This window comes from Epinephelus fuscoguttatus, linkage group LG19 (assembly GCF_011397635.1).
Source record: "Epinephelus fuscoguttatus linkage group LG19, E.fuscoguttatus.final_Chr_v1".
In the NCBI taxonomy this organism is placed as follows: domain Eukaryota; kingdom Metazoa; phylum Chordata; class Actinopteri; order Perciformes; family Serranidae; genus Epinephelus; species Epinephelus fuscoguttatus.
In genome coordinates this window covers 22347150-22375102 of record NC_064770.1, presented here as the reverse complement: position 1 = coordinate 22375102, position 27953 = coordinate 22347150, and the positions used below count along the sequence as shown (strand labels likewise).

Sequence of the window (27953 nt, the reverse complement as noted above, 5' to 3'; positions counted from 1 at the left end):
CTGTGTTCAATGATAGATGATTAAAAAAAGAATATTATTAATTTAAAAATGGTGCTATTTGCTGAAAATGTCATCAAAAAGGCAAATCCATCTGTATCATGGTTTTCTTTTTACTTTTTAAAATAGTTTGTAGCCATATAAAACATACTTACATGCTTTTTCTATATAAGCTATAAAATATATATAAATATAGCCTACTATAAAAACTACTCAATTAAATTATCTATTTTTTTTTAATTTTTTTTATATTTAAATATATACATAATAAATAAACGTAATTTCAACTAAACCGTGTGCAAGTTTTGTAAGTGTGGTACGAAATTGGCAACATCTTCTAACATTAATTAAAAAATTACTTTATAACTGTTCTAAAATTACATACAAGTCTGATGAAACATGCTTTAAAATTAGAAGGCATTTGGGCTATTTGATTTGAGTGTTTTACTTACAGAAAGAGCAAACATCTACAAAATACAGCCTGTTTAAAGGAAAATAAGCCTTGACTCATCCTTTAAACTACTATGCTCAACCTCTGAATGCACCCCAATCTGCTGGTTAAAACTAAATGACCATTATTCAGTGTTAAATTCACCGGATCTAATAGGCTATGAGTTAGATACTTTTTATCAGATTTGTTATAATGCTATCTAAAAACATTTTCCTCTCAGTTTGGCGTAACACACACACACACACACACACACACACACACACACACACACACACACACACACACACACACACACACACACACACAGACTCTCCAGTGTAGACTGAAACTAGGGTGGCAATGTTCAATTTATTAGCATGTTGTTTCAACTGCAAATGAGTGCATATATGTGAGTCAATCTTGCACAGGAATTGCAGATCTAGTTCCATCTATGGAAAATGCCATATATAAAAGTATATACAGGGTGCATGACTTTTGTTATAAAATATATAAATGTATATAAAATATGGGGGAAACTTTTAAAAAGTATAATTTTAATTTGGAAATCTTAATAATTTTACAGTAAGATCTTCTGATTCATGTGTGCTGACAGGGATACAATAAAAGGCTTGAAGCAAGAGATACAAACATTTGCACATTTAGAAAAGAAGCCTGTTTTTTTACTGATGCGGTGGGACTGTATACAGTAAGGCTGCCATGGTCCATAAATGTAAATCAGCATGGCTTTTCTGAGAGAGAAATATATGGTCTGGTTACAGCAGAGGCCTCTGAGGATTAGCCTTACTCTCGAAGCATCCTTCAAGATGATGCAACAGGTCAGCAGTCAGACACTGTTGGCGGTCTGAGCTCCACGAAGATAAAGGCCTGATGTGAAGTGAAAGAAATCTGGTTTTAAATCATTTTCAGTGGATCTTTTCTGCTGTCTGTCACCGACTGCACAGAGTGCTTTCTTACAGAAGCTCATTGGTCCTTAGCCCTCGCGAGAGACACCAATGAAGCAATGCATCACAGTCGTTTTAACGCTTAAAAGACTCAGAGGAAAAGAAAAGTGCTCACAGTGGACCTTGGACTGAAAGAAATGAACCAGAAACCTATGTGTATATGCATGTGTGTGTGTTTGTGTTGTGCATGTACATGTGTGGGCCCTTGTGCACTTCAAGCAATCTATAAAATTGCTTCTATTTATGCAGAGCAGAAAACAATAGATTTTATATGTTTGCATATGTCGAGGTAATTCCATAGTGGATTTAAAAGCCTAATGGCCTGAGTTGGAATCACTGAAGTATTTGGGATCTAAGATCTGATAGTTATAGTTAGCGACACGGTTGCTGGCACAGCTTGAGCTCTTGAGTTACAGAGAACAATGTTTAAAATGCACAACTCTGAATCTTTAACCACTGTAACCTTGTGCAAATGGACTGCAAACATGCGAGATAGACATCACACAGATACCGAGAAAATTCTCTGATCTGTGGATGAAATGGCCAGTTCAGCTATTAACAAAACAGGCTACATTTATGTGCTATTAGGGCCATTTATTTTCAAAGAGATGGAAACAACAAGCTGATTAGTTGGACATTGCACCGCCCTCGTTTCAATCTACAGTGGAGAGCCTGTTTGTGTGTCGGGCCAAACTGAGAGGAAAATATTCTTGTTTTAGATTGGATAATAACATCGCAAATCTGATAAATTCAATCTAACTCATAGCCTATTAGAGCCGGTGAATTTAACACTGAATAATGGTCATTTAGTTTTGACCAGCAGATTGGGGTGCATTCAGAGGTTGAGCATAGTAGTTTAAAGGATGAGTCCAAACTTATTTTCCGTCCAACAGGCTGTATTTTGTCGACGTCTTGCTCTTTTTTCCGTAACAAATTACCAGAAAATAATTAACTAGCCCAACTGCCTTGTAATTCAAAACAATTTCATTGCACTTACATGCAATTTTCGAGCAGTTATTAAAATTATTTCACACTTAGTGTTACTACGTGTTGCAAATTCCGTACCACACTAACAAAACAGTGTGTGGGTACATGTGTTTCTTTGTGCATATGTGTGTATCCCTGTGTGTTGCTGCGCTCATAAGAATTCCTGAGGGATAATCCCATAATTAGGGCAGATAGCACAGGAAGTTTATTCAGGTGGGCTTTTTAAACAGGCCTGTCTACCTACTCTACTGTATGAGAGACAGCCAAGCACAAAAGGCTGGAAATGAGAGCCTGTTTAGGTGCTTTCCACTCGTACAAGACTATGAGATTATGCACAGGAATCTTATCAGAGAAATCAGTGGTTTTACCGGTTGCAATCTGGCTGTGTGGTTGCAACAGGCTACAAATGCTGCAGCTGTCAGGAGTTAAGTGTTTGATGACAACTTGTGGAAATATGTTGTGTACAGACAAATTTATGTATGATATAAATACGGTTAGTGTTTAGTCATAGTTAGAGGGGGAAAAACCTGTATCCAATCATTTAAATGCTGGGAAAGCATGTTTAAAACTAACATAAGAGACACTATTACATTTAATATGGATATGATTAATTAATCAGTACCCTACAGCCATTAACACTATGATGTAATTCAACAGCAACATGTTTTAGTGAACTCCATTAATGTTTCCAGACAGTGCAGCGGCGCTAACGTTACTCATCCCCATTAATTTATGTTTTGATGACTTGCTGTAACATTATCATGCAGGGATTTGAAGGCATACAACTGTTTTACCAGTGATTAAACAATCTAACACAGCCTCAAAATCGCCATTGCCAAACCAACCAGACTCCATTCAAATAAACAGCAATTTTAGCATGAACAGAGTCAGCATATTTTCACATCTACCTGAGTGAATATCAGGTTTGTTTCAAACAAACCAGAGTGGGTGGTTGTTACAAGAGTGGGAAGATGAACCAAGATGGTTTTGTCAGTTTTATTTTGTGTCTGTCAACTTTCAATGAAGTGTGTTAAACAACAATTAAATTGCCATTTATTTGAATGGAGTCTGGTTGGTTTGATAGCAGTAATTTTGGGGCTGTTTCTGGTTAAACAAAGAAGGAGCTTACTCTCCAGCAAGAATTTCTGTCTCTGTATTGATCCTTTTAATAATCTTGTCAGACATTTATAACAATCTCAGCCTGTTGTGGCCAAAACAGGCACTTTTGGTAAATGTAAACTGACGATGCAAACATGCCCTGATATTAACATTGCAGCCTGGCCGCTGCTCTCGCTCAATAATGGACCAGTTCCAAAAGCTGTTGTTCCCATTAATCACTTAGACACAAAACTGAAAAATAAGGGTCCTGGCTGAATTTGATTTAATTTCCTTTACTGGTAACATACTATTGTTAGCTTTCATATTTTTTGGGAGCATTACACTCAAGTATTTCACTCAAAAGAAAAATAACAAACTATCTGGCTTGTGCTGAACCTACAACAAAGCCAAGGCTGCACTTTTGGACACCCAAAACAAACTCTCTCTGGGTCAGAGACAGGAAGCAGATGGCCTTCCTTCACTCTCCATGTGGGATCATATACCCTCCATAAGCCCATTAACACCTATGATACAGTAGCCACACCGCCATGCGGTGCATTAAACCAAGGTTGCACATCTTTAATTCGGCTGATCATTGTTTTCTCTTCTGACGAACACAAACAAAGCCACAACGAGGCTGCGTAGAGCCATTAGTTGTAAATTGCCAAGAACAGTGTGAAAATCCAGTTGAAACCATGTGGTTTTAAACTGCCTCCTCCTCGCCATGTTTTTGGAATCACTTCCAGCTGCTCCACAGCCACTAATGGCACCTTGGGCCCACATTGCCGTTTTAACACCGGCCAAGTCTCAGCCCCCTCCTGCCCGCTAGAAGCTGAGGAGGTTTTCAACTACTGTTGAACAAATGATTTTAGCCCGTATTACGAGCAATAAAAAGGTGCCCTGCCGAGCGGCCTGAACGTTGCGTTCATGTACACGACTAGATCCTACAATATTCTAACAGTAGCCGAAGTAGTAGTAGTAGTAATTGTTCCTCTTGTATGGGTTTAAGGAAATCCAAAAAGACATACTGTATAATCAAATACAATACTTAGTTTAATACTTAATACCAGCTACAGTTAATCACACCACTCAACCTCCTTTTCCATTTCTATTACTCTTCGAATGTACTGCACAGAGGTCTATATAACACAAGGCCAGTGGGACCAAATGTGAGACATCCACCCCACCCCCACCTTGATTTTTTTTTTCTAAATGTGCAAACTCATATCCTACTATATTATATTATATAGCATAAGCAAGAAAAGCTATACAGTATATTATGCAATAAATGAAAGTTTCTATTGTCTACATAAATTACACATGCTGTGCACCATAAAATATTGACACTTACATGTATGAGGCTACAGCAACACCACTTGGACAAACTACATACAGAACTGTAAACAAGAACCTCTAAATAATTATAATGGCAATTTTTTAAGGTTATTTATGATTATAATTACATTGGCTAAAGGATATTTTGGACAGTGGTAAGTGGTTGCCTGTCGTAGAATAGCACCTTTTTTTCAAATTATATTTTATAATTGCTGCCTCAATGTAACAGACTGAACAGAAAGAAAGCACAGAAAGAAAAGTACAAAGGACATCTTTGTAGAGGTGCTGCTTTGCGTGTAACAGCTATAACAGCATGTTCAGTTTAGTCCTGTTTACCAACAACAACACAACCGCCTCTGTTCAGTTCTGAACATGTACACAGCTGCACACACAATCTATGCCAAAGCACAGTAAAGATGTTCAGTCAGTTAACAATGATTAGAGATCCACTGTTTGTCTGTGTGTGTCCAGTGTGAGCAGTTAACAACTGCAACACATCTGCAGGTCTGGAACAATAAGGGGTCTTCATATGGATGGCCAGACAGTTTGGAGAAGCAATTGAGCGGTGTGAAAGGATTCTTTGACAGGTATAATCTCAGCAGTGATCAAAGACAGAGACTGCAGTTTGAGGGACGACCTCAGTAGCCATTATGCAAAATGAACACATCCCAAACACAAATACGTGTGAGATGGCCTGGGGGGATATTTAAATGTGTGTCATGGCAGGGACTTTTGTTTTGAGCTTGTGTTTATGTTAAAGGGAGCTCACTCAGTCTGTTGGAGGCTATCAGTGACATCATCTGAGAGGGAGGACTCTTGCTGATAACCCCTGACCCCACGCATGGCCGTCAGTTGTAGAAACAGCCAAGGTTTACAAGAGAGTGTGTGTGTGGAGGGGCGGTAACACACTCAAACATGCAGCACTGAGGAACAAAAACACAATAGAAACAATTTAAAGCTTAAAAACTGTGTCAAAGAGGGTTTAACTAAAGTCGGTGGTGTTTCTTCAGGATGTAGTTTACAGTAGTTGGATTGCATATTATTGAAAGATGTTTCAAATATTTACTTTCTCCATGTATGTAAATGGGAGTAAGTCTCATCAGTCATCTAAAATTATAACAAGATTGTGTTCATTTTAGTCATTTTCTCTTGTGTATTGTTTGTAATTATGCCAAGGATTCCCTAGATAAAAGTGACATACATGTGTCTGATGAAAGTCATATATCAAACGTGTAATAATTTTGGTTCTCTGTGTAGAATATAAATATATAAATGCACTTTATACTGTTATTTTCTGCATTGTTTCAGTTATTATGCTGCCTACTCTATGAATTCAGTGTGTATTACCTTGAAACCTGCGACAGAGACTGCATGTGTGCATACATACATGTATGTATTCATATGTTCATGTGTCAATTGACTGCTTATGAACCATGTTGGCTGGTCAGATGGCCAATTAGTGCTTGAACCTTTTCGCTCGAGCCCGAGAACAGCGGAGCAGGGCACATCTGGTGTCAATACATCTTAATAACCTATTGTAATTCTCCTTTTCCTGGACTGAACATGCTGGGACAGAGGCCCATTTAAAAACTTGTCAAGCATCGTGAGTGTACCTGTTTGAATGGAGCCAGATTGCCATCACTAGATCAGCACGGGTACTGCAGGAGAGGAACACTTTCTACAGCAGGGCAGTAAAACTGAGAGTCAATTTTTAATTGTAGTTAAAATCACACCTCTTGTGGAAAGAAAGGGAGATATTTTGATGGTGTTAAACTCAATCAGAAAGGGTTTTATGCATTCACACACTCACTGGCACACTAAGCATGGATACTAATCAAAGGTCTAAATGGTTCAATACAAGCCAATATATCACACTGCGTTCTGAGCGTTTGTGTGTCCTCTATTGTTGATACAGATTATAAAGTTTTTACAACACCACATTTAACTCACCCCTGAAAAACAGAATTAAACCTGTGCACCAATGCTGGAAAATGCAATTAAAATGTATGCTAGAAATGTTGTTTCAGTGTATATCAATTTATGTCAGGTACATTGAGTTGCCTTTTACAAAAAAAAAAGGATCATTTCTTCAGTTGGTTTGATGGCTGGATAAAGGTGAGTGTTTGGCACCTTAGGCTTGTAGATGAAAGCGAGGACACACTGTGGTGTTACAGTTTAGCCTCAAGGCCCCAATTTCCTACATTCTTTCTGTCTGTCTCACACATTCCTCCAATTAGAACAATACAGCTAAGGTTAATTCCCAATCACACTAGACATGTTCTGCATTTGTTTTGTTTCTGAGAGGTGTTTTAATTGCTGCTTTAACAATGCCATTAGTTTTTGCTGGGCGCACGGCGCTCGCTTTGCACAGATCATTATTTTCTCCATCGAAAGGCTAAGAGAAATAACAATAGCTAAATGTGCAGCCAATACTTTCATCAAGGTTAACTTTAACAGATGTTTGGGGGGAAATAAGCGGAATACTTTCTGTCAGTGAAAGCCTTTGGAATTTCAAGGTCCATGGAAAATAAAGATTAAAACATCAGATACACAAAGGAAAGCTTTTCCGTGTAAGTACCTGTGTCTTATTTAATAGTTAGACAACAACGAGGTAATGCTGCAGGGAATGGATTGGAGGATACAGTCTTTAGGGAGCTTAGAGAGCAAATCTATCCAACATGCAATTTACTGATCTGACTTTTGGCTGGCCAGTATGTTATGAAACTAGACAAATGTCTTGATCTGTCAAACATACTTATTTTACGCAACCAAAACTATATAGTTTACGTGTCCTAGCTCGACTGTCTGGGATGTGACAGAGCATAATGTATGAATTTCAACAGACCTGGCAAAAACCAAATGAGCCATTTATAGTATCAAAGAGCAAATATTGACGTCAAAGATGCAAATAATTGGCGGATGCCAGTGGTAATGCCTGGGCAGAAATGAAAGTGGTTTACACATGAGCAGCAAAGACAAAAAAAAAAAGACCACAGTCATTCTGTGACACTGCCTATTACTGGCTCCTGCTGAGCCCTACAGGGCAGAGCACAGGGAGGAGTTCCCCAGAGGACAGATTACCTCATGCTGTCCCATGCTGTCACAGCAGGCATGCCATCATCCCCTGGCGTCCTCCATCTTCCTCAGGATGATGTGATGATTAGAAAGGCTGACGTCTCTGGGATCAGACCGGCACCCAGAGTCATGCTGCAGACCGCTGGGTGAGGGAGATGCTGTGTCAGTATACCACTGGCTGTTTCCATAGCAAAAGCAGAGCAAATGCTGTGTATCACTGTGTTGCTGTGGCTATGTTGGTGTCAGATGCAGTGGCCTGAAATCACCCTCTGACTGCAGCATGAAGGGTTGTGCAAGAGTGGTGAAAAATACTCATGTCTGATCAAACATGGCTTTATTATTTTTCATTTAGACCACTGGCCTGTACAGCAAAGCTTAAATGCTATTTATAGCCATTAATAGCACTGCATTTGAATCTTAGACTAACGAGCAAAGAGCCACGGACCACAATCTGCGCAGAATAAAGCTCAAGTTGCTTTTTCTGTGAGCTCAGCCAGTGCAGTAGATAATATGGCTGGCTATTCCAAAACCACAAGTTTCAGCCATATTACAAAAATCCGTTGAAAACTCAAAGCGCCTTGTGGCTGACACAAAGGAAGTCGAGCTGGCTTTCCCAGTAGCCGCCAGCCGTCGTCACAGCTCACTGACTTATATTGTTTAGGTGACACACAACTTGACACAACCAAGACTATAGTGCCTTCACCTTTGGGAGCTGAATCTAGCTGGCATACTGGCTCACTACATTGAAACCCTAAGGAGCTGCAGTGCCGACAGACTCACAAAAAATAAAGGGAGGGATATGGGGCTTCCTCCCCTCAGAGAATAACCCCACCGCCCCACCATTAGCATACACATATACACAAATACTCCCCGCAGCTGCTGAACATGTGCATTTCCATCCAGCTCAGCTATATACATGGAGACAGTGACACATTGACACCTGTTAGCACCGGCAGCACCGGCCAGCTCTGACTGACAGCTTCCCTCTGGCCATCATCACCTCTCAATCGCAGGAGAACTGTCCAAGCAAACAGTCCATCAGCAGCGCGTCGGAAGTCTCTGCCGTACAGCATTAGTATCAACAACCTTTCCACATCTCTGCTGATTACTGGACAAAGGCTCTGAAAAAACAAGAGAAAATGTCTTTTTGGTTTGTTAATAGAAGCTCGCTTACTGGAATATGAGCCACCGGGTGGGAATAACTAAGTGTGTGTGTGTAATAAGACACAAATTACTGCTGTTTTGTGTTTCTGTATGTGTGTGTGTGCTGCCTGTGTGGTAGTATTATGCTGTTTGTATCAAGGGTAGAACCAGTAAGTTAGTGCTATCTAATTTGTGGCCTTGACCATTAAAAGGAGGCATGTTGGCAGCTGCTCTCTTTTTATCCAGTTTTATTTTATAGATTTTACAAGAACAGATAAAGAAAACTGACTACAAAAGATTACTTTAAGTCAAGAGTATCTTTAGCTCCTGTACTTTGTTGTATTTCCCAGAATAAAGGAATATTTAATTGGTGTATGGTTACAAGAGGTAACTGAATCAAATCTTTTGCATTTGATTGGACAGCTAAAAAGTGGGCAGGCTTAGAGTTTAGCACAGTACCAGCCATAGACTGCATAAAATAATGGATGTAGCTACCCTGACATCACCCGTGTTTTGTGGACTGCCATTTTGAAGCCTTGAGTTGGGTATTTCAGCCGTCGCCATCTTGGTTTTTTTTAGAGCCAGACGTGACCATATTTGGACGAGAGGGTGGAGCTGTGGAAGAGCAAGAGGTGGATCTGACTCACACATTGTTGCGACCCCTTGCAGACAGCTTGTCACTCAACTGGCCCCACCCTTTACTATGCACAAATTTGGGCTTTAGTAAAATATAAAAATATAAAGTCATAAAAAAATTCACCCCCTTGTACAGTTGTCATGAATGTTGAAATTAGTTATAGACACCAAAACTATTTTTTGTACCCAGCTGGAAACATGTTTATTTCTGCTCTAAAGTTGGGCATTTCAACGTGGGGGTCTATGGGGATTGACTCGCTCTTGGAGGCAGCCTCAAGTGGCCATTAGAGGAACTGCGGTTTTTGGCACTTGTGCACTGGCTTCATGTTTTTAGCCTCTGAGGTTGTGGACTGCAGACTGCTGGCTCCACACACACACCCCTCAGCGTGAGATCAGGAGGAGGAAGATGGGAGAGATGTATGAATGAATGAATGAATTAGACCTCAGCCACATTGGTTTGATCATTAAAAAGAGGGTGCGTCATAACAGTGAGGCCCAAAGGTGTTAAGCTAACAGGATAGTGGGCGAGTATCTGTCAGAGACGAAGCACATCGTATGTTTCATGAAGGTTAGTTGCTGAAGCAGTCCATTCTAAAATGCTTTACACATAATCTGGTCCTGTCACAGATACCACTTTCCTCAAAGTGAATACATTTTAGCCTGCGCCCTGTAACCATGGTATTTTGGGAAAATGAAAACACATTGATGAAGCATGCTGTTGCTACCCCGCTAACTAACTGTGTGGCTAAAAATTGCAGACTAATTCCTTGGAGGATGTCATGATATTATTGGCTGAAATTGGTACAGGCTTACGTAAGCACACATCATATTTTGTTTTACAGGAAGAAAACATGATTGGATTTGACACAAGATAATGAAATTGTTTTTTGTAATATTTTGGGCATAGATTGTTAAACATGTGCAAACAAATGTCCGGGGATGTGATCTGAAAGGGTTAAAAAGGCATTTTTTCTTTACCTTAAAGTGTGAGAAGACTAAAGACATTCAAGACAGGGGAGGTTTTTACACACACACAAAAAGAGATATATACTTTTTTAAAACATATTTCTCGTGTGTGTTCCACAAATTTAAGGTTCTCAGCATTGGGGCCTAAGAAAAAAGCTATTTTAAGAATCTATGATCAATGACAAGAATTTTATTTTTTCTCAAAACAGCCAAACAATATTTTTTCTGCTGCTCACACCAGAGTCATACATATACTCTTTGTTTGTTATCATATGTTTTGCAGAAACTCAACAGAGCTGTGAGGTTTATTTAATGTGCTGGGAGGAATGGGCCCTGTCAGCAATAACAAATGGGGAGATAAACTGTCTGTTATCATGGATGAAGATCATAAAAAGTGCAGAGAGGAGATGTATAGGTATGGAAAGATATAAATCTCTGATAGCTCCTCTGAACTCAGAGGAGCATCCCATATGGGAACACTCTGTTGAAGATCTTAAGGTTTTTTTATATTCAAATGACAGATTTACATGTTTGCAAGGTGGAGACAGATCAACAGAATATCCTTTTTCTGCACTGAGAGCCATGGTGGACATTAATCTTATACGCATGAGAAATGACCCTGCCCCTGTCTCTCTGTGTCTATCCTCATGGCAGGTGATTAAATGGCAGCGTTTGCTACGTAGTGAGGGACATGGTGTGTTTTAAACACCTCTCCAGCATGACCTTTGATCCCTCATTGTCTGCTTATCTGCACTAAAGACCTTCAGATGGATGAGTCCAAAGGGAGGATGAAGGCTGTGTGTTAAAGTCATCACACAGTGACGTAAAGCAGGCGCACGCTGAGGCTTTTCCACAAGTTCAAAAGGAAATTAAATACTTACTTGATTTTTGTTTCACATTTTCCCCTCAGCAGCCCCCTTCCCTTCCATCCTGCCCATTACCAGATTTATTCATGTTGTTCTTTAGATCATCTGCATAATGTATGTCGGAGATTTACATGGCTGACCAGATTTTGGTCCAAAGTCAAGGTCTGACATGGTAAGTCTGACTCAGAGAGCTGCTGAGTAACCTTAGTTTGACCCAGAGGATTAAAAAAGGATGTGTCTAAATGTCCTTTTGAAGACAAACTGCTCGTCCCCTCCCTGTGGAATCTTAAACTCAAGTTTCACAAACTTTGACGGCAGATATATCATACGCTGACAAACTGAAATTACATCTGATAGTCATAACCAATGATGTGGAACCTTATTGGGCTACGCAGTATGGTATAGATGTTGTATTTTCTTCTGGATATCACAAAATGTCTGCAGTTAATCAGTGTTCTTCTTCTTCACCACAACCCATGAATCAGATCGAAACCTCGCTCCTCTACAGCTCCACCCCCTTGCCCAAATATGGTCACTTCTGGCACATAAAATCCAAGATGACGACAGCCGAAACACTAAAAATCAAGGCTTTAAAATGACAGTGTTTCAAATGAATTTCCAATGTAAGTACTGGCTATTGGACTATAAGTATTTCTTATTCGTACAATGCCACTTCAAGGGTACGCAGGTGCATGGTAATCCATGAGTGTGTTTTTTACTTTTAAGATTTTAACCTTAATATGTGCACTGGCTTTAATGAATCACACAACAATTAATCCCCATTGAAACGTCTTCATTTCTCTTAAACAACAAGTTGTCTTCCGCAGGCTGAGCTGACCTTGGTTATCTCACAGTTAGGAAACAGTTGTGTGATATCTACGTGGGCAGGAGGCCATCCTAGGTTATCACCTGTTACTCCTCCAACACTGCTCATCCTCTCCGCCTTGAGGAGTTTAACAGTTTGCACAGAGCCGTGGCACGACTGATAAAGTCTATTCAATTAATCAGAGGGGATAAAGACACAAACTGCAATATGACCTGCGCTTCTGTCTGCTTCGAGATAATAATTCACAACTCTGACATGCTAGCTTAGCGTGTCAAATACATAATACCTAGTTGCAGAAACGAGTTTTCAAACCTCTGGCTTGAGCTACGTACGCACACTTCCTGTATGGTATCTTCTGTTTTCATGAGCTTATCACTGTTATCCACCTCTTAGCTGAGTCTGAAACCCTGAGGTCAAGAGACTACCACGATTCTTCCTCCCCTTTATGAAGAGTCTGAGTGTATTCTGACGTCTCATAGCTGTTCTCCCTCTGTATCACAGAGTGTCTCCTCTCACACCACGTAATGCTACAGCACAGAGAGCTGCACTGCTTTAACCGACTCACTCCTTCCATCATCATGATTTTAAAAGTGCATAGAGTGCAAACACATATACCCTCATTGTGTCTATTGGTTGATGGGCCCAGCTGCTTGTGGCCAGTAATTCAGCCATTAGTCCTTCATTGGCTAACAGCCCACATCACCGGCTGTGCTATCAGCCAAGCCAACAATCTGATGACTGTGGAATACTGATGCTCAGCTGTGGGGCCCTGTGAGGGTGGACCTCTTGCTTCTTAAAAACATCAAGGCTCTGTCTTGCTTTTTTTGTGCCAATCCCCTTTGTTTTTCTTTTTTTCTTAATAACGAGAGACCAAAGCGAAATAAATTGCCAGCAAACTGGGTGGAATAAGTCAAGGCTTATATGTTATTTAGTGGATTTAAAACTTTGGGTTTGATCTTTTTCAATTACTTTGTTGTGTCATAACTAATCAAAGGCGTTATTACTAAATTAGGTACTGGAAAGCTACCAATCATAACCATCAAAGTTTACAAAATTGCTGCTTTTGTTTCACACAAATGCATAATGGCCTTGTTAAAATCAAATTTTTCAAAGAACATCAAACAATTAAAGTTACATTTCCTACCAAACGATTTGCCGCTGTGTGTTGTACACACTAGGAACTGAGCCTCAGACTTTACATAAACCATTTTTCTGTCTCTCCAACGGCTGAGTGTAATGTAAGCAGACAGTGGCCCCATCAGGCCAATGAATTCTGCAAATCATATTTGGAAAGAAGGTGGAGCTGATTTACTTACTGAACGTTCAAACAACATTCATTTTAGTCAGTATGCTCATTAATAACATTTAATTACATGTGACCTTCCTGTTATCACCAGCTAAATATCATGTAACTCAAGATACATTGTAATTAGTCTGTATTGTTTGTGCAAGCTTTGTGTATACAGTTTGGAAATCCAACCTATGGGGCATTACAAGGTAGAGTAAACAGGCTATTTTTCAAAGCCAGAGGCACTTCAGGAGCATATTTATAAGCGGCCGGGTTCAGACGTTTCATACGTTTCATTATAAACTGAAGTTTTCTAAAACTCCGAACCTTCATGATTCGCGATCGTGATTTGCCTGGAAATATTGCTGCTGTCGACAGAAGAAAAATATACATGTTTCATTTTGGAAATCAGAGACAGAACATGAGCGGGCTGCCAGTGAGCAGCAGTAATAACCAAATGACTGCCCCTGGCAGGAAATGACACGCATGTCGTTCCTGGGCATCACAGGGTAGTGCTGACTTGCCCAAAATAGGCCCTGCCAGTAACAACAATATTACACACAGATCTCTCTATGTGTGTGCAGGTTAAAAAAGCAAGGGCTGGCAGCCGCTCCTTCCCCTCATTATTTCCATCTACTTCCCCTGCTAGAAAATCCTCAATCCTCTGATGCCATCTCTAATAGCCAAGACAACCAACAAATCACAGGCTGATCCTCAATAAGAGCTCCAGCTTATACTGGATGCTGGCTGACCAGAAATGAGATGGATGATCTCAGGACATATGGGGTGCCACAGTTTGAGGCAATAAAGCCCATAGGTAATGGGATGCATATACTCCCTCAAGGGCCAAGTTAAATATTGCTCTTTATGTACAACATAGATTGGATTTTTACCCAAAATACATGCAATGTTATGAGCCTCCTTCACAATCACAGGTTAGCCTGACATCATGTGGTAAAGAGCTGCTAGCTAATATGATATTTTGGGTCAATGAGTTTAATGTAGTACATCTGTCGCAATCTTGTTCATTCATCACTACTTAAAAATGCTGAGCCTTATATCAACTCCAATAATAGCTGTATGTTGATGACTTTGAGGGTGCTTTCAGACCTAGAGTTCTCTTGCTTTGGTCTGCATCAGGGATTCTGTCACAAAGTTGCGTAATTGCCTAGAGTTGGTTCGTGTTCTCACAGCAGCATTTACAAACGGACCAGATCAAATGAAAGCTGCTCTTGATTGGTCAGAATTTCCATGCTGGAAAAATCCAGGAAGTAAACAAAATGTTGAAGAAGAGTACACTACAAGATAAATGTGACACTTTCTAATGTCACAATGGAGGGACAACTACGCAGGTTGATTTTAGCGCTGGTCATCGTGGACTATATTGCTGTCATTGTTCATTTTAGTCAAACCATACAGTTTGAAAACGAGGCTCGGCTCCAACTAGAAAACAATGTTTTGATGCATTGGATGTGCTGAATGTGCATATTAAGGCAGTACATGAGGAGGTGCACATTAATAATCCCCCAGGACTGTAACATGCTCATGTTTAACCCAAACAGTGTGTCACGTGACTGCAGTTGATTCAGATCGAGGTCAGAACACGTTCTCACCACAAACGAGCTGTACCACAGACCATCTCTTCAAGAAGGTCTTGGTCCAGTTGTTTTAGTACACACCCGAGTGCGATTGCTGTGTTCACACCCGCCCAAACAAACTGCACTTATAGGACAAACGAATTTGAGTTCAACTTAACCGAACCAAATCGAGCATGTGTGAACACACCCTGAAGTTCCCATCAGGTACAGAGTTGTTGTTGTCTTTGTCTGCTCTCATATTGAAGCATGGAGCGTAAAACAAAAAAAAATTCAGAAATTTCACCTGGGAGACTGCTGTTTGCATCCAGTACCACATAAATATGTAAATTTAGTAAAAAACATGTTTATTTTATCCGAAACCATGATGATTTTTTCCAAACCTAACCATATACTTTTATTGTCTAAACCTAAGGAAGTAAATGTTAAAGTTTGTTAACTTCATTCTCAGTTTATTTTAAAAAGAGACTGTATAAATTTACGATGCATTTTTGCACTTCCATGTTAATTTAATTTTCAGCCCTGGAGATTCCCGCTTTATGTAAGTGCCATCTCACAGCGCCCTCCAGTTTTGTTCTTCCTCCTGGGAAACCTATCAATAATCATGATACTTGAATCGATAACCTTTATGTTTGTCTGACATTACCCTAGTTGCCGAATTTCTCATGAAACACAATTTACACAAATAATCCACACACTGCATACAATTCAACCATCTGTCACCGCAACCCCAACAACCCACAACCCAGTTCAATGCACTGGCAGAGAGGCCTGCTTACGGTAATTAGCAATGTCGCCTCACAGCAAGAGGCTTCCTCCCACAGTCCAAAGACATGCAGGTTCAGTGGTGACTCTAAATTTGCTGTAGGTGTGAATGTGAGTGTGAATGGTTGTCTGTCTCTATGTGTCAGCCCTGTGATAGTCAGGCGACCTGTCCAGGGTGTATCCTGCCTCTTGCTCAATGTCAGCTGGGATAAGCTCCAGCCCCTCCATAACCCCTAATAGGATAAGCGGTTACGGAAAATGAATGAATGTATTCCGAAACCTAAATGTTTGCAGGTATGCACATGCAAAACCAACAATTCAGCAATGCTGTTTCCCTTCTGGAAATTATTAATCATCTGGTTATTATCTATAATCCGAGAGAGTCTCTGCAGTCAGGCATGTTTCTCATACCTGTGTGTGAGACTGATTTACAACTTCATGGTTTATGGCGTTCTGTCCAACTGAAGTCATTAATACACTTATCTTTGACACTACCTAGTCTGGGGGGTTAATGCAGACGAGGCTGCAGCTCACAAGAAGCTGGATTCATTTATTTTAACTGTGACCACCCCTCACGTGTGACACTTGGTGTGTTTTGTAGCTGGTTTCACATTTCACTATCGCAATGCATGCACTCAACACAAGGACAAATATACAGCCAAGTGTTTCTCCAATGCATCGGAGCTCTTAATGGCTACATTGCTTATTTTGCCCCACTGCTGAAGAGAACACGAATTGTCTGGGGTTCACACAGGAACCCACCTCAGCAAGGCCTAGTCGGGGGCTCAAGGCCGCTCTGCTTTGTCTGCTGCCACTGTACTCCACTCAAGAATCCATATCTGTGGAATTATAATTGAGGATAAATATTATCGAGTGCAATCGGAGAGGGTGTTGTGTATTTGTGCTGGGGCCAAGAAGAGAGAGGCTGTGAAACTGAACACCGACGTGGGCCCTTACCACAGGAGAGCTTAGTTGGAGGCAGAAGAACCATCTTCCTCTGTGGACCGCCACAGGCATCAGGGAATACCAAGGTGAAAGGTCAAGGTAGAAAGTGACGTCATTTCCACAACGAAGACTGTGCCCCATGGGCTACAGCTAACATAACACTGAAGAATGAACCAATGTTCAAAAGAAATATGGGGGCTGTGGTTTACTTTCACCCGGGACAACTCTGTTCCTCGGGGGTGGGGGGGGGGTTTGGCATTGTTACGTTTGGCCTTTTCTTCTACTCTCTCATCACCAGGTGGAGAAAAACAACCCATAATCCAAGTTCTCTAATCTTGTACAGGATAACTGTCAGCACCTCCATACACTGTGGAAGGCTTCCCCGGCTTGTTACAACACTGGCACCAGTAGTAATCACTCTAATCCTTTGGTATCCATGGTAAACAAAACCTCTCGCACAGTCATTATCTATTCACAGCCAAAGGCCGTCAGATAACAAAGCACATCAGGGAGAGGAGAATGAATGAAGGGAGATGCAAGAAAGCTAGAGAGAAAGTAAAAAAAAAAAAGAAGAGTGTGAGAGAAAGCAAACGGGGGAAAAAGACAAGGGGACAAAGAGGAGGGAGAGAACAGTATTTAATTGTATTATATAACACTCTTTGCTGTGTGCCAGGCAGCAACTGTTTTCACTCTTTCAAAGGAGAGTTTTGTGTTGTAAAAGCTCCAGGCATTTCTCAGCCTTGATGTAAACTGATACTCTGTTGTTTGATTTATGTTACAAAATTCAAACCGGTCCAAGAATGAAAACGCTACACTGTCAGATTTTTTGGAAATCTTACATAATAACAATTTAGTGACATTTATGACTAAAACCTTAAATGTATAAAGATGGCAAGCACTTTAGTATTTTTAAAGAACAGCCATCCATCACTTGGCAGAAAAGAGAAACAGGGCTTTCAGGGACACACACATAATCAGTGAAGAGGCAAAACCTGGGTGGGAACCTGACAGGTCCACTAAGTCCTCCTCAGTCAAATTTGGACATGATTGCCAAAGGCCAGAAAGGTAGGTGGCTGTAAGCACCACCTATAATCCTTTCCTCTGTGTGGTGTCTGGTGCAGAGACTCAACAGATGAGGTGAAGTGCTGATTCTTGGAACAGCTGAAGATCTGCCGGTAGCAGGATGATTAACATCTGCCTGAGTGCCAGCCTAGCTTATTAGTCGGTGTTGCAGGGTTGTGGGTGACAGGCTAGGAGAAGAATTGTTCAAGATGGGTATAGACGTGCCATTGTGCATGTTCTAATTCAAGTTCATTTGTAATCTCAACTATTAAAAATGTAACTGCATAAAAAAGTCAACAAAACATCCAGACTAGCGTAAGCAGGATATCAATTCAGATCAGATTAATTGGTCTTGAATGATAGGGATCTATAATCTAACATCAACAAAAGCTGCCATACATTGTCATGTTGATTAGTGATAGTCCTTGACAAGATATCATTAATTAAAATTAATAATTAAAGATTTTTTTATGCTCCATTTTATGGTGGAATGTCATGATGCTGCCTTTTCAACCATGCATAGTTTCTTCTCCTTCTTTCCGTTTTATGGCAGATTGCAAGCATTGCTTTTGAGGTTACATGTAAGGCTACAGCTAATAATTAGTTTAATTATTGATGTGCCAATTGATTCATTGTTTTGTCCATAAAATGTCAGAAAACAGTGAAAAATGCTCTGCGTAATCACTACAAAGACGCCAAGAGCACTGCTTAGTGTCTGTGTGAGATGCACTGGGCTTTCCACCAACTCCAGTGTCACCCATCCATGTCATTATTGGAGAAGTAATAAGAGTGTGAGAGTCTGCTCATTGTGGGCAATCACTAAACTTGAGGTGGATGGGTCCAACAAACACTGAACTTTGACCCTGGAGAGTGGTGTTCAAGAACAACAAGCAACAACCTTGATTTTGGTGCTTGTGCCACTCAAAGTCGGCTGTTTTATTTAATCGACATGCCGCCTCCTTCCCAGTCGCAATGGTGTCGTTCAAAGTCATGCATTTTTAGCGTCATCTGCAATATTTTCCTAACCATAACCAAGTAGTTTTGCCTAAACCTAACCGCCGGACCCATCTTACCATTGACGCCTTCTGCGTCAAGACACAACACAAATGGCTGCCCCTGGTGTCATTTTAACAACTCCCGGTGGCTCTGCTCACGAGGCGAAATATAAGTAGGGATCATGTCACATTGGTTTCATCTGACAGTCCAAAAATACAAAACTATTCCATTTATTGTCAAGTATGTCAAAGAAAAGCAGCAAATTCTCACATTTAAGAAGCATGGACTGGGGCAGTTTGCCGAGTGTGAAGCGGTCAGGATGAGAGTCAGCACCTCCAAGTCTGAGGCCATGGTTCTCTGCCAGAAACTGGTGAATTGCCCCGTCTGGGTTGGGAGAGAGTTACTGCCTCAAGCGAGGGAGTTCTAGTGTGTTGGGGTCTTGCTCCCGAGTGAGGGTAGAATGGAGAGTGAGGATAGGCGGCGTCCGCAGTGATGCAGGCACTGCGCCGGACCATTGTGGTGAAGAGGGAGCTGAGCAAGAAGGTGGAGCTTTCGATTTACTGGTCCATATAGTTTCCAACCCTGACCTATGGTCATGAGGTAGTGTCCGAAAGAATAAGGTCACAGTTAAGCAACTGAAATGAGTTTCCTCCGTGGGGTGGCTGGGCTCAGCCTTCGAGATAGGGTAAGGAGCTCGGACATCCGGAGGGAGCTCGAAGTAGGGCAGCTGCTCCTTCACGTTGAAAGGGATCAGTTGAGGTGGTTCGGGCATCTAATCATGATGCTGGAGGTGTTCCAGGCACGTCCCACTGGTAGGAGGCCCTGGGGCAGACCCAGAACATGCTGGAGGGATTACATATCTCAACTGGCCTGGGAACGCCTTGGGGTCCCTCAGGAGGAGCTGGAGAACGTTGCTGGGGAGAGGGACATCCGGGGTGCTTTGCTTGGCCTGCTGCCCCCACGACCTGCTTCTGGATAAGTGGATGAAAATGGGTGGATTGATGGATGGAAGAAGAATGACATCAGCAAATGCTTGACTTTTTAACTTAAAGTCACGTTCTCGCAGTTGATTAAAATAAAAGTTTTCTGGTACTTTCATGCTTCTGTTGGATGGAAGGACAAATGCACGTGTCCCCTGTGTCCCCCCCAGATACTATGCCTATGTCTGGGGGAACAAGACACTGGTATTAAAGCACAGCAGAAACCATTCTGTAACATTAGATCATTTGTACCCAGCCTTGTGACAGTGCTCCAAATTGTTCCCCTACAAACAAAATGCACGGCTTAGCAATTCTGGCTTGTGTCCAGCGCCTTTACCTTTTTTCACTGCACCCTTTTCCCCCCAAAACAAAAGTCTGTAAGAGCAGCAGGAGCTTCTTACAATGTAAATGTAACTCAGTACCTGACACATAACCCTGTCTTGCCTTTGCTTCTTCTTATTATTTGGGAAATGCTAGACATATTTCTGGGATTCTCAAACACTCTCTCATCTTACCATAACAATCTGATTCAATATGTGGTTTTATTGTTATGGAACGCAAAGGCTGAGCTGTCTGCCTGTAGCAGACAGTTTGGTATTGAAATTCAAGCTGTTGTCATGAATCGGGTACAGTTAAGATTTCTCTGCCCAAGGTGAGTTTTGCAGCAGGCTCCACCTGGACTGGAGACACAGTATTGGGCAAAAACAGACTTTTTCCATTGAGGAAAGCCCATAATTTTAATTGCTAATGCTATTTTTGAAAGATTTAATTATTATTTATCTGCAGTTCACATCAAACAGATAGAGAGGTAAACTCAGAATGACCAAACAAAGAAGCCTTAATTCAGAGCTGATGATCTCTTTGACCGCACATGAATTTTAAACGCAAGGAAATCTTTATTAAATGTTCTCTGCACTAATGTCATCTGTTTTCTGCCCTCTGTTTGCATGTACATCTGTACATCGTACAACAGTGTTGCTGGGATACCTGGTCATGCGCATTGCAAAAAAATCAACTCCCTCTGAAATCTTGAAATGCTGTGCCTCTCATAATCCCATGTGGTATGTTCCCACTTAACCAGTAATTGTATTTTCTCTTCACGTATTTAATAGAACAACATGGCAGCAGTGCTCTTAATTTCTTCCTTGTGCTTGGAGGACAACCCAAGTGTTGAGTGCAAGGAGAAGTGCACACAATTAGCTAATATAATTCACAGATGTGCTCACTGAGGTTTCTCTCTCTCCGTCATCTCAGCGTCGCACTGCAGGCTGAGCAACCTGAGAGTCTGGACACGCTCTCTGCTCTCACCCCACTGTGACCTACTGGCACATACATTTCAGATGACGTAGTAATTAAAATACACTAATTTGATAATAATGCAATAACAGCAGCACACCCTGAAGGGCTAATTTAAAGAAAACATTTTCCCAGACCGCCAGTAAAGCATGTGTAATGCCCCATAGAAAATACAGTAGCCTGTTGGTGCGCTTTCGGAGGTCTCGGGGGTATTTCAGGGTACTGATTTCATACCACAATCATTAAAATCTTAGCTCCCTTTTGGCTGAGAGCGCCTGACTGGCGACAGAGCCTGCAGATGATATTGGATCATCCAAGGTGTAAACTTGATGAATATCTGAGGCTGTTTTGCAAAGGGTTAAGCGTGAAGCTGCTCCACAGATCAAGGCACAGCGACGATTCAAAGCTGAACTCTATATTATTTTAACCGGATTGTGAAGTTCATAGGGCATCTCCAAAGGGTTATTTGTTACAATAGAGTAACTCAAGACAAGTTTAACTGATTAAAAATGCTGACCTAGATTTAACACTGCTGATTTTTTAAATGTTATTTGTAACATTATTTACCTTTCCTTAACAGTTCACAGAGGAGAGAGTATCAGCGACCATGTGGGGCTTAAGGCCCAGACACACCAAGGCCAACAGCTGCGACAGTTGTGTCGCCCCATGTCACCTGTGTCTCTGCCGAAAGTTGCCCTTGAACACCCCTCAAAGAATACCGCCAATGGCCAACTAACACATGCACTCTACGCCTGCATGAGAGGAAATCACTCTCTATGCCAGAAGGCAGGGGTAGTTTGTATTCGTCATTTAAAAAGGGAAAACGGATGAACAACAAGACGTATTTAAAACACTAATTAGCCAGTTAGCAGAGCGAACAATAACAATTACAAACTTTCTGTTAAAGAGCTCAGCAGCTAAAAACATAATCTTACCTAATATAACAAGTTTGTTTCTATCTCACATCCTCTTGACCGCAGTTGTTGCTCACTTCTGCTTCTCTTCTTGTGCGTCAATTTTGATTTAACGTTATGAATCAGCCACAAAAAAAGCAGACAATGCAAAACCAGTGCGACAGATGCTCACTGATGGCCCAACATTGATTGGTGTGTCAGGGCCCTTTGATGTGACTCAACACATTTGCCTCATTCAGTATGCACAGACCTTTGAATGTGCAATTTAGTCCCACTGCTCAGCCACTCTATACCTGCTCATCTTTGACTCTGCTCATCAAACACACAAACCTCTGCTTGTAGACAGTAAGAGATACCACGAGCTTCAGCTTGCCAGCTAATAATTTGTTGCTATTGTCAGATAAGCCTTGCTCCCGAACGCCTGCTCTGACATGCTGAAGTGAAGCTGAAACCTAACTTGCCAGACATCAAAATGTAGCCTGGCTTCTCCTTTCATATCACTCGTTATGCCATGTGATGGACAGCCTCACCCTGCAAGTTGATGTGATTGGTTCCTTAGGATTAAGGTAACAAACTTTGTCTCACTCCGAAGTCGTTCTCACTCCGAAGTCTTCTAATATTGGCATGATATGTGGCTAGTTGCCATTGCAGTTTAATGGCGCCTGGCATCATCAGGGGGAAACGCGGCGGAACAAGAACCAAAGTTAAGGCGGTGAAAGTGAGATTAGGTGAGTGCGGGAGCCTTGGTGAATGGATCCAACAAACACCAGCTTTCACCTGGGAGAGCGGTGTTCATGTCCCATAAGATTATAAAGCTAAACCCTGCTCTTTTTTCCTAAACCTTACCATGTGCGTTAATTGTTGAAGGAAAAAAACATCGATATGCAGTGTTGTAGGGACGTAGTGCGTTTATTTTGAACAAGACTGTATGTAAACGGTAAATCTATTTTGAAAGATGACAATGCATGTAACAGGCAGAACTTGACATGGATTCCCAGAACGTCAACAACCAAAGCACCCAGGGTACCTTTCACGTCTTATGTGGACATGGAAAGTCCATGACCAAACACTGATATGTGATGAGGTCGGAGTGAGAATGTGTTGGTCTGACTGCATATTTCACAAATAATATATGTCTTAATATATTAAACAAAACACCATAAGGATATGTTGACAAGATAAAAAACTTAATGTTCACTGGAGCGGGTCTTCAGTGGGTATTAAGTCAAACTTCTATCAAGCGTCTCAAAGTCTGGGAATGTCGCAGGAATTAGCCCTACATTCTGTCATCAGCATCATTCTGTCACTGCGAAAGTTAGTTCAGTGAGCAAGTCTGCAGTTTAATTTGGAAGTTTTTTTCTCTTAATTGGCACTCAGTCATAAACACTGAGAATCACTGGTTTAAAGCAAAACCAGATCATTTAAATAGAGGGGTCAGATTTCCCTTAGACTTTACTATTGGTTTCAAGTTAGTGTCACGTCTCATTTAACTAAAGCTTTAAAGAATGGAGTCCTGATGCATTAATGGCCCAGCAGAACTTCTTATTTAGAGACCAAATGCCTATGATCCAGCTCCAACATACTGTAACTGCAAACCAATTTCTGCACATCATTATCCAGCTCTGTTAATCATAAATACCCCCATGCTTGTGACCTGATCCCAGCCGTCCATCAACCATGAATATCATTAAATGTGAGCCATGATGCACAGTAATTCTGCCCCTAATTCCTCCTCATCAAGACACAAAGACAAAAACAAAACAAAAAACAAACAGAGAGCAGGGGAAAGAATTTGGCCTCTTTGTATCCTTCCCTTTGTGCTGTTGGCATGGTGGCTTTGAAGCTTACAGAAGTGGAAGTGAAAGTGATTGAACTTGCTCAGTGAGGCTTGTTCGTCAGGACCGGGTTGTGCAAATCATGCCTCATGACCCATTTGTGGGTGTGTTTATTAACCCCATGTACAGTACTTCCACATTTTGGGTTTGCTAATGAGCAGTGGGTACATGGGTAGATGGCACATGTCAGCATCACCTTAGCCTGGTGGAAGGGCAGATCTGGTTTTTGGTCTGTAGACATGAAACAAATAATATGGATTGTATATCAAGGGCCTCATTACAGAAACCTTCAAAGTCCAAAATCCTGTCATCTTAGCTTGGATGACATTTAGGATTTTAGGTGTCCTAAGGAAAAAATCAATTTTATCTGAAGATGGGACTTTATTACATGGCACTACAAGTTCGGATGGCATAGACCCTGTCCTAAATTCCATTTAACCACCAAATATGGCAGAAGCACTGTTGTTAGGTCTGTATGGCAATGACAATGAAGATGGGGAACAACCTGCACACCAACATAATGACTGAAAGGCCATCCAAACCTTAAGATGATTTCCCAGGCCACATATTCATGGGCATATACTGACTGCCAAGAGGATTAACTTTGAATTTGATTAATTAGATAGGATTTCGGACACAATTAGTGATTCCCTGTAGCTAAAACTGAACACTTGTCTTTTGTCCATGATAGCAGGTAGCTAGCCAGAGACAAGTGAGCACCATTGATAGCACAGCTTTCCATCCTGACTAGCCTACTGCAGTGGTTCTCAAGTGGTCCATTCACAGGGGTCAAAATTTCTCCTTAGTCATTAGTCCAAGGTCCACACAGTTTAATACATCTGGCATCATACTTGTGTTTGGCCATGCAGTGGAGCTACTTTACTGTCTTTGTCAAGTAGTTGTCTGTCTACAACAAAAAACAGAACTTCAAAATCAAATCTCGCATTCATTCATCTTCTAACTGCTTCATCCTCTTGAGGGTCGCGGGGCTGGAGCCTATCCCAGCTGACATCGGGCGAGAGGCAGGGTACACCCTGGACAGGTCACCAGGCTATCGCAGGGCTGACACATAGAGACAGACAACCACTCACGCTCACATTCACACCTACGGACAATTTAGAGTTATCAATTAATCCAATCCCCAATCTGCATGTCTTTGGACTGTGGGAGGAAGCCGGAGTGCCCGGAGAGAACGCGGGGAGAACATGTAAACTCCACACAGAAGGGCTCCCACACCCGGGATCGAACCGGCAACCCTCTTGCTGTGAGGTGACAGTGCTAACCACCACACCACCGTGCCGCCCCTGCTAGAAATTCACTGTATCTAAAAATAACATGTTTTTTTTTTAACAAACTTGACATGTCTGCAAGTCACTTGCGGTCCATTCAGAATGAACTCGCAACCCCCTTTTGGACCAGGACCCACCAGTTGGGAACCACTGGCTTACCTGTTCATTCTAAACACTGATACAGCTACAAGCATGACAGGACAAGTGCTGACTTAAGAATCAAATTTACACTTATAAATATGATTTCTTAAGATAATATGGGGGTCTAAGACAGGACACAGATATGAGTTTAGGAATAGCTTCTGTAACAGGAAGAAAGGATTTTTCTTACCTGTGAAACTTTTTTTTTTTAAATGAGGCCTGTGGTTGTATGCTGAATAACCATTGCTGTGGCCATTGTATGGTTTATTAGATAATTGCAATATGTAACCAACTGCTGTGTTTACATGGTTGACCCATATGACTTATGTCATTAGAAAGCTGCGATCTTTGCAATTTGATTAATATGGATCATTTCAAGGTACAACCACTGCAGCAGGTACATTAAATGCGTCGGTCAGACAACCAACAAGCACACAAACAGCTTATACTTACCTATGATGATTTATCATAATCCACCTTCCCTATATATTTGCAAAGGCCCAGACGACCCATGCACTGAATACTGAGTCCAAGCTCAACATTGCAACCATAGATATTCATGGACAGCTGTTGCATCATTTCAAATGTTTTGATTTCTCCAGGTACTGTCTGCAGTATCCTCAGTTTGCATGTAAATTTCCTTGATAACAAGATTTCAAAATGGCGACTGAACTCTGACCTTTTGATTGACACTTTACTTAAGCAAATAGGAGCTTCCATATCCTCTCCAAAACCTACAATAACCAATGAGAGCCTGTGTTGGGAGAAAAGCCTGCCTCTTTTTTCACTCTGTAGAGCCAGCCAATAGCATGCAGCTGGTCCGATGACAGACAGGTCTTGCAGCCAGTGAAACTGGACTTTTAGGTCCATTATCTTTAACATAGACCATTTTAAATGCACATAAATGATAAACAGGTGGTTCTTCATTTGTCTTAAGAGGAAAAAACTCAGTCTTGTTTTCATATGTGGTAGGCTATGGTCCTCAAGAGATATTTTTGCTTTGATTGATGTGTTTTTAACTCTTACATTCAGTACATTATTTTACCCTTTCTTTGAAAGGCGTCTAACCAAAATCTTAGAAAATTGTGTAAAATTTTTATTATATTATTGTCTGCTTTAAATTTAGACAAGGTTAGATTTTATACTATGGTCTCTCTTTGTTTTCCTGCCAATAAGTCCCAATCATTGTCATCTGTGGCATCTTTTTTTCGAGAAAATATTCAAGCAGAGATTTTTAAAAAATAGAATCTTTTTTAGTGTATTCAGACTTCTATTACTCAATGACAGTCACAGTTACAGTGATTCTGACTGTCAGGGAAAAACTTCAGAGTCCATCCATGTACATGTACTTAAACATGGAATAAGAACAGCTTTCAGTTTACTTTGGGTATGCCTTGGATAGGCGTTTTAGATTAATTTTACAAGTATGGTAAGAGGTTTTTAATAGATGCATCAGCATGCCGCTGAGATAGAGTTAAAAAAAAAAACTGTCTGGAAGCCCGACAGTCTATGACTCCTCTTATGGATACTAAGTGCAGACTCCCAGAGGGTGGTCGCTGGCATGGTTTACTTTCATAGGCGCATGCTTCCATTTGTCATTGTTATGCTAAACACTGCTTTGGTATCGAGGAAATTGAATCAAGGAGCCGTCCAGCAGCAGTCTTGTGGCTGTCTTGTCCTTATCATTTCCATCAGCCTGATCAGGAACACATTGAGCTCCCACCAACAGAGGGTCAGAAAGTCACGTAACCTTAGGGCAGGCAGCCATTTCCTGAGCACTCCATCACGATAGCCTCTGTTGGCCTTCAGGCAGTGACGTAATATGCAAATACAGAGTCATTTAGTTGTGACCCACAGTGGTAATGCTGTTGATTATCAACTGTAAAAGACTCTCTCTTTACAACTGCACACAGAGAGAATTATAAGGGACCAGCAACTGAAATGTCAGAGATGGATATCACAAAATCTGGCAAAGTAAAACCAAAATTAGCTCTATGGGCAGATACCAAGAGATATAAGTGATAAAATGTGTTTTATTTTTGTTTTGTTTTTGTAATTTAGGCAGTACCCTTTAAGCTAATGGCAGCATCACACAAGAAAGGAAAATGACAAGAGACACAATGGCATCTGCATAAGCCATAAATGATGTTAGTCTCACGGGAGGTGGATCTGAGCACGACATCAACATTTCATTATAGAAGTTGCTGCCAAACCCCTGCTGAGCAAAAATATTCTACTGTCACACTCCACTACAAGTACAGGATTTAAGGCGACTTTATAGCTGACTGAGAGAATAATCCAGTTTGCCTGCGATGGCAGATGGAAGCATTTACAATACACCAAAATGTATTTCTACTTATGTAACTTATCGACAAATAATTAGACAAATTCTTGTAATATTACTGTTATTGGACACCAAGGGGAGGCAGCACCGAGGCTATTGCCACACCAGCTCGACGTGAATAAGATGCCCTGTACTGTTATGTATTATTACCTAATATTAAATAACACACAAACAAGCACACA

The 27953-nt window shown here is 41.1% G+C and overlaps 1 long non-coding RNA gene across 1 annotated transcript in view; it reads right to left on the bottom strand.

The window, feature by feature from the left end:
* The window catches only part of LOC125879393 (uncharacterized), a 36583-nt gene extending 10519 nt beyond the window's left edge, over positions 1-26064 (bottom strand). Inside the window, exon 1 of the long non-coding RNA XR_007447863.1 lies at positions 25881-26064. This is a non-coding gene — a long non-coding RNA (uncharacterized LOC125879393). The remainder of the gene's footprint in view (positions 1-25880) is intronic.
* Between the last annotated feature and the right edge of the window lie 1889 nt (positions 26065-27953).